Raw genomic sequence first — 8,712 nt, forward strand, 5'->3', positions numbered from 1 at the left:
TAACACGTGGCAGATGTTCCAGGGATATTTAGGTACTGACCAGTTGCTTAGAAATCAGCCTAGAAATCTTGGCTGTCTCCTGCACGGCTATCAATTGCCTATCCCAGAGCTTCTCAAACTTCAATGTGCACACGAATCACCTAGGGAGCTCCCGAAACTGCAGACGCTGATTGTGCAGGGCTTGGGGTGGGGGGACACCTGAGATTCTGCATTTCTGATACATTCCATTGATGATGATGATGCTGGTCCATGGGCCACATCTGTGTCATCAGTAAAGGGCACTGACCCTGCCAGGGAGTACATGTGCACATATGTCAATCAGTAAGACATTCGTGGTGAATCCAGAAAATTCTGGAAGTTGAAGGCAACAGGGACTTCAGAGCAGGTAGATGCAATCTGTGCACCTCACCTGAGAAGCCCTAATGACCAGGGTGTGGACACATGAACTTGGCAGTGAATTTGCAGGAATCAGGGAGGCCTGCAAAGCTGGCAGCTCTGTCAACCAGCCACCCCTCAGAGGAGGGCATGGAGGAGGGGTGCCAATTTTGGCAAGAATGAAGACTATTTTATTATGGAGAACTCCCTAATTATGCAGTTGGGGAACCATGTATGGCACATTCCAGAGCCTACCCTGCTCTCATAAGGATGCCACTGTTAATTTTAAAAAGAGAAATAGCAATGCAACTTTCTAAACTCCCACGCCATTCACACACTGAAATTGTGTGCCAACTCAAAACAAACCCACTAGAAACGAAAACAGAGTTAAAGCCAATCCTTAAACTGAAGCTTGTCAAGCTGTAGATATACAGGGGAAGGACTTTGTTTTCTTTCTCCCATTCAAAACAAATTTTCCGCTCTGCCGTTTTTTAGATTTACATCAGGCATGTATATGTGAAACCAAAAATGCCAGAAACCAAGTGACCTAACATAAGAACCTTCACACAGTAGGTGCTGGATCAATGTTTGCTTATTGCCTCAGTGGCCTTTCACTCTCTTAAACAATTGACCTAAAGAAAGTTCATTTTGTAGCAGCACCTTTGTGAATATATCCACACTCTGAATGCTTCCCAAGCACGTCGGTCAGAGAAGCTGCCTCCGTTTGGAAATATAAGCAGACAACACAATGGAGCTATTAAATCAGAGGATTTCACTGGAGCAAGTGGAGTCTCTGGAGCGATAAGGCAGCAAACATGGCCCCTTATCACAGACCACTGCAGCCTCTGGATAAGGGCTTTCCGAGTCTCTGTCTGTGAGAAAAATATTTTATATCCCATCCTAACACACACAAGTGAAGCAAGAGCTTTATGAAATTACAGTCACACTTGCTATATATGATATGCCCTGTTTCTGAGTGATGGTCTCTTCATTTACATCAGACAATTCCCTAAACCAAAATTTTTTAACAGATTTTTCTTTATCTAAACCAAAGAAAACTACCTGGCAGTTTTGTTCTACTGTCACAATATTTTAAAGTCTCATTTCGATAATTACTTTTCCCCCTGCTCAACGCCTTACTCCTGGTTTTCTTCTCCTTATTGATGAATTTTATTCTCCTCGTTTAAAACTTGGGGAGGCCATTAGTGCAACAATGAGCAACTTATACTTTAGAGTTAGACTTATCTCCACCTCTGTTGACCTGGGGCAAGTTACTTAACTTCTTTGTGCCTCAGTTTCTTCATCTGTAAAAGAAGGATAGTAATAAGGCTGCCTTGTAGGGTTGCTGCAAGGTTTTCTTTTGTTTGTTTGTTTGTTTGTTTTTTGCTGCAAGGTTTTAATGTGTTACTACTTAGAATAGCACTGAGAAGAGTGCTGGGCACAGCTGGGCAGCTGTGGCCACAACTGCTGTTTCTGCTTCCAATCCCCTCTACTAGGACGAGACCCCACTGTGAAGAGCCCCTGCTCGATCCTCTCAACCTTGTGTATTGAACCTTAGGCAGCCTCCTTCCCCAGCTGTTAGCACAGTAACATTACCCTTATCCTGCACTTTCCTGATCCCTGGAGTTAACATTTTAAGTGCCCAAAAAAAATTTTTTAACATTTCTAAGATGTATTATTTAAATTAAATGATTTCAGAAGATACTAACTCTACTTTAGAGTATGCTTGATCACAAATGGTCATCATTAAAAAACATCAGTTATTTTACCTGACTGTATTACAGGGATATCTCTAGGGCCCACTATCTTGCTCCCTTTAGCAAGATGCTTCCAACTTCCATTTTGCTCCAAAAATGTTGCTGTGGGCTGGGAACCCAGAAAAGCATATCTGATGGAAGAATGAATAAAATCATAAGAAAAATGGATTCTGTTTCAAGACCTCCTTAAAGTGCATGTGCTTTGGTACATGTGTTTGGGCCCATTTATTCTGGCTGCTCTATCAGCCAGGACACTACCCGGTTCTCACTGATATTCTAGATAATTGTAGTTGCCCAACAGTGGCATCAAGATAAGTGAGGTGTTAGAGACTGTTCTTATGGTATTTCATGAGCAAGTGTAACCTCTTCCCAGCCCAAGTCTAAGCAGAGACTATGTCTTTTATTTCATTCATTCATTCACTCATTCTTTCAACTATAAAAACCAAGTACCCGAAGTGTCCAGCATTATGCTGAGTAATGGAAATAATAAGAAACACGTCCATGGGACTTTGTAGCTGTCAAAGTGCTTTGGGGTATATTACCTCATTGATTCCTCTAAACAGCTCTGTGAGGGCAGGTGACCTCAGTAAGAGGGGATAATACATAAGAATGAGTAAAAGGAGAAGAAAAAAGTGTTCATTAACTGATCACAAGTCACAGGCCTTGCTTGATGAGCTTATTTAGGTCTTTGCCCAACCCAGCACTACATGCAAAAAGTCACTTTGGAAGAAGATTATCTTAACACAGGTAAATATCAGGTCATCTTTGGAAGAAAGGGTGGTAATGGAGTTCCAGGAGCCACAAGAAAGGAGAAGATTAAAGATGCTGGTCCAAATATGGGGGCAGGTGGAAGAGTGGGGGGTGGGGAGAAGGCATAAAGGAAAGTAATGAAGTTTATTTCACTTTGGGGGAGAGGACAGTCCAACAAAAAGGGTGTGGGGCCCTGTGGTGGTATTTAGAAAAGGAAGCATTAGAGCACAGAAAGCAGAGACTTATGATCCAAGGACAGTTTCCAGGGTGTTATAAACTGGCCTCAAGTAAAAGGAAACATGCTTTTTTGTGCCTTCCCTGACAGCATCCAGCCAGCAAAATGGTTCCAGATTTTTGGCAGCCTTTGGAATGAGCTTCAATACCAAATTCAAAGCAGAAACTGCCCTAGATTCCTGTTTCTCAAAATTTCCCTTTTCTGTTGCACCAGGCAGTTCAAGATACTCCTTATTGATGGTCTTGTGGATGTTCAAAGATTGTGGTCTCACACATCAATCAATGAGCCAAATGCTTACTGGAGAGCTGGTGTGTGTTCACCACAGTGAGGTGTCACGCGATGAGGACAGACAATATGACATGACAGACAGAAGGCTTGGTCCACGGTGAACACTGAATGCTGGTTTGCAGCAATATGCTTTTGATATACCCTTGAGTGATACACAGTAAAAACAAGTTATTCCTGAGTAGGAAGTCAAATCAGATGGGTAGGGTGGAAACATATCACAAAAGACCTGAAAAGAGACAACACTAGATCATGAGTCTTTAATTAAAGTACAATAGTTGTCCAAAAACTATTTGCTGAATGTGTGAATGCATGAATGATTTTAAATAAGCATATTGTCCCAGTCCCAGGACACAGTCATCTTCTCTAAAGCATTGAGCTTGATGGATTTCCAACAACAAAACACAGTTATGATAGTCACATCTTTATAGAATTATTTTGAAATTATGGAGGATAGAGGTCTAACCTTATCCTGTAGACAGTGACTTTTTTACTCCCTGGATCTTTTGACCACTTGGAAACAGGGAGAAGAAGCTAAAAGATAATAGTGCTTAGTATATAATGGGTATACAATTGTTGAATAACAAAGAAACAATGAGTGAAAGAGGAAAGAAGTCACTGCTGTCACCAAATTCTCCTCCCACTCAAAAAGGTTGAGCAGCCACAGGACATGCAGACTTAGGGATTAGGTTCACCATGGTGTTGTCTCTATCCCTTCTAAACAGGCCTCTTCTGTAAGGGAGAATCCATGCTTACCTCTAAGGTATAAATTCCATGATTCTTTGGACATTACTAACCCTAAAATGCTTTCTAGTGTATCTTCCTTATCTTGACTGTGTCAAAGACATAGGATGTGTAGAACATCTGAGTGGTGGGTAGTAAATTACATGGTTCTGAATCTTAACAGTAAGACTGATGAAGGCAGTGCTATCCCATAGAGGATGCTACAAAAAAAAAAGGCCTTCTGCAGAGGGTATCTCACCAGAATCCTCCTGGCCTAGAGGAACCATGGGCATCTCATGGTTCTTTCCTGTCTTCTCTGTGTGCACAAACCATAGCATGTTTATCTGACCTTTAGACCAGTTCTAGAGCAACTGCCACTTTGTCTACTAGCCCAATCTTAAAAATTCCAACATAACAATAAGAAAAACCCAGCTGGGCCAAGATCACTGTCCTACTGAACGAGGAGTGTGTGATGAGTTCCAGTAAGGGGCACTGTCCTAGAGGGACACTGGTGAGCAGGCAGCATACAATGTGTAGAATGGCTCTTGCCAGAGTTCCCTTGAATTTATTCCCCTTAAGGAACCTGTTTAAACTGCTCTTAACCTCAGAGCAGTTAGGAAACAAAGGCATTTCTTCTACAGACCTTCTCCTTTCCACAAAGTAAGACTCAAGAAGTAAGAAGCTAGGTCTGCTGCATCCATATGCCAAGTACTGGCCTCTCGCCTTACTCCCCAGACAACGTGAGCTTCACCACCCGCTCCACCACCTTCTCCACCAACTACCAATCCCTGGGCTCGGTCCAGTTGCCCAGCAGCACGGCCAGAGTCTACGTGGGCACCAGGGGCTCGTGTTCCCGGATCTCCATATCCCACTCCTCTAGCTCCCGGGGCAGCTGGGGGCCTAGGGGCCTGGCCAGCGGGATGGCCAGTGGGATGGCCAGGGCTCTGGCAGAAATGGGGGACATCCAGGGTGAGAAGGAGACTATGCAAGCCCTGAACTACCGCCTGGCCTCCTACTTGCATAGGGTGAGGAGCCTGGAGACTGGAAGCAAAATTCAGGAACATCCGGAGAAGAAGGGACCCAGATCAGGGACTGGAGCCACTACTTCAAGATCATCAAGGAACTGAGGGCTCAGATCTTTGAAATTTCTGTGGACAACGCCCGCATCGTTCTGCAGATTGACAATGCCCAGCTGGCTGCTGATGACTTCAGAGTGAAGTATGAGACTGAGCTGGCTATGAGCCAGCCTGTGGAGAGTGACATCCATGGGATCCACAAGGTCATTGATGACACCAACGTCACTCGGCTGCAGCTGGAGATGGAGATCGAGGCTCTCGAGGAGGAGCTGGTCTTCATGAAGAAGAACCATGAGGAGGAAGTAAAGGGCCTACAAGCCCAGATTGCCAGCTCTGGGCTGACCATGGAGGTGGATGCCCCCAAGTCTCAGGACCTCAGCAAGATCATGGCAGACATCTGAGCCCAGCATGACGAGTTGGCTCAGAAGAACCAAGAGGAGCTAGGCAGGTACTGGTCTCAGCAGATTGAAGAGAGCAACACAGTGGTCACCTCTCAGTCCGCTGAGATAGGAGCTACTGAGACGGCACTCACAGAGCTGAGATGTACTGTCCAGTCCTTGGAAATCGACCTGGACTCCATGAGGAATCTGAAAGCCAGCCTGGAGAACAGCCTGTGGGAGGTGGAAGCCCACTATGCCCTGCAAATGGAGCAGCTCAACGGGGTCCTGCTGCACCTGGAGTCAGAGCTGGCACAGACCCGGGCAGAGGGGCAGCACCAGGCCCAGGAGTACGAGGCCCTGCTGAACATCAAGGTCAAGCTGGAGGCTGAGATTGCCACCTATCACTGCCTGCTAGAAGATGGAGAGGACTTCAGTCTCTGCGACGCCCTAGGCAGCATCAACTCCGTGCAAACCATCCACAACACCACCACCCGCAGGATCGTGGATGGCAAAGTGGTATCTGAGACCAACGACACCAAAGTTCTGAGGCACTGAGGCAGCAGAAGCAGGGTGTCCTTTGGGGAACCAGTGACCAATAAAACTTCTGCACCATCAAAAAAAAAAAAAAAAAAAGGCAGCAGCTAGGTCTTTCCATGAAGGCCATACACTGTTGTGCTTTCTTTGTGCCACTTGACTGAACCATCATTTAATACTGATGTAATCCTGGGGCTTCTCTGGAGGGCACTCTTCTGAGCTGTATTAGTTGGTTTACATTTCATTTTCATTTGGTCAGTTAAAAGGAAGGCATTACCAGTAGAGACTCCCAGATATACTCATAAAGTTAAAATCTAACACATTACTCCGTCTGTTTCATTGAACTCAGTACCTAGGAAGATATCCCAGAGCTGGTCAACCTCACAAGCCCACACTATGCTAATGTGGATTTTGAGGGCTGCATGGAAGGAAGGAGGGAACAAAAAAGAAGAGAGAGGGAAAAGCAAAGGAAGACTGAAGGCAAGTTCTCCTAGCTTTACCTCCAGGAGGGCAGTCACACCTCACCACTTGGGAATTCACCTCCAGACAGATGATGCTAAAAGCCCCCACCAGGAGGATGGTGGTCCTTTGAACCTTTCACTAAGAATGCAAATCTATAACTTGACCTATAGCTGTGTCTTTAACTGGGGATATTTACCCTGCGTATCACATATGTTGCCTCTCAAGATAAGAGATCCAGTTTAAAGCCAATTTGAACATTGAGACAGTTTCTATGGGAGCCCCTTTTGGAGGCTGCCCTCTTCTACATAAAGGAAGGGTCATCTCAGCTCCTACCTGCTTTCCGAACAATAGCAGCTGTAGGTCTCCTGCTCTGGAGGCAATTGCACATCATTATTGTGGGTGACCTTCTATCACTTTAGAACTATTTTTGCAAGCATTTGGCTGCAAGTACCTGTGCACAACAGGATGTGGGTTAGACAGTCAAAATTCATAGATCTTGGTGACCATATGGGGCAAGATGGAAAAAGGCACCTGAAAACCCCCACCAAAAATATGCAGGGCTTATTGACAATGTCAGAGCAGGTGGTTTAATTCAACAAATACTTATTTAATACCTACCATGTACAAGGCATTGTGCTTGGTTCTATGAGAGGCAAAATGAGCAAGGCACAGTCCCTGCTGTGCAATGGGGGATATAGCACATAACAAACTTAGTCTGAAATAAGCTTTGTTCAAGGTCTATTTTAGGAGTGTAGTTTTCTGAGTTTCCTCGCTCTGGCCACTGAATGTATTTGAGTTATTAGGTAAGAGGTGCTCCACCCAAACAGCCATCCAAAGCAACACCTGGGTTGGGGGGTGGGGGAGGTTCTTTCATTAAGGACCTTAAGAACACTGGACCAACACACCGGAATGAAAACGAGCTTCCTTTTGCCATACAACTCACTTAGAATCTCTAAACACACAACTTCAGATGGTATACATTGGGTGCTGTGAGACAATCCCATTTCCTTGTCACTCAGCTGGTTTGAGTCCTGAGGTGTTCCAATTTCTCTCCTCCTACAATTGCCAGGGCTCAACTGCTCCTCTGCTCTCCGTTGGCCCCTGTTCTTGCCTCTCACCAGTCTGAGACACTGCTTCCTGGACTCTTGTTTGATGTTCACTTTAAGTCTAAATCCCCAGCTGTCAGCTGGGTCTTTGCCTCTCATTTGGAAACTGGCTTCCCTCACACCCTCCTGGCCTGTGTTCTCTGGCTTAGCCAGGGTTCTCTGCTGAGCTGCACCTACTGGTAAAGTGATGTAAGAGAACAGTGTGATGGAAAAAGAGGTTTCCAGCAGTTGGGATGGAGATAAGAAAGGATTTCCCTGACTCCTGGTATTTCCTGTGCAAAACCGTTAACCATCCAGGCTGCAGGAGGAGGGTGGCTTGTTTTACTACTTGACCTTTGACAGCGGCTGTCATGCAGGTCGGGGAAGGGATGGAAGTGCAGATGGTTCCACGTAGGAAATCGCCATTGAAGGGACACGGGAAACAGCTATTTTGATTTTACCCCACACCATCCCCTTTCTATTCTCTTCATTGCTCAGCAACAGGAAAATAATCTAAATGTCGTACACTTGTACTCACTGAGTGTCTATTTCAAGATATGAAACTATATCCAGGACTTCTCAGGAATCTAATTGGTGTTCAATGTTATTAAAGCAGGTTCTTCACCCCCTTGCACAGTTTTTGATCTCAGCCCTGTCAGAAATACAATAGAACCAGCAAAAACACATGAAATCCATTACAAAAATTGTGAAACACCCGTCAAAGTTCTATTATCCTATGGCTTGTTTTTTTGTTTTGTTTTTTGTTTTTTATCCTCCATCAAGGTAGGAAATGATAGCAAAGAAATACCCGGAGCACTATATAACGGTGCAACTACCATAACAGAGTATCCTGCGCCCCAGTTCCCACCTCCACACCACCGCGGTTTTGCTGTGTCCTGCCCGAGCTAAGAGCAAACCCACTGTGGTGTCAGCAACACAGAACTGGGTTCAAGTTCTGATTCTGCCACTTCCTAACTGCTGCATGACCTGTTGCAAATCACTTAATCTCTGAGACTCAGTTCCCTCATTTTTAAAAGGAGGGTTAGCGAT

General features: G+C 45.0%; 1 pseudogene; it reads left to right on the forward strand.

The window, feature by feature from the left end:
* The first annotated feature begins 4,826 nt into the window (after window positions 1–4,826).
* Window positions 4,827–6,136, forward strand: LOC119540534 (annotated as a pseudogene).
* Window positions 6,137–8,712: the final 2,576 nt, after the last annotated feature.

This window comes from Choloepus didactylus, chromosome 7, assembly GCF_015220235.1.
Source record: "Choloepus didactylus isolate mChoDid1 chromosome 7, mChoDid1.pri, whole genome shotgun sequence".
Lineage (NCBI taxonomy): Eukaryota > Metazoa > Chordata > Mammalia > Pilosa > Megalonychidae > Choloepus > Choloepus didactylus.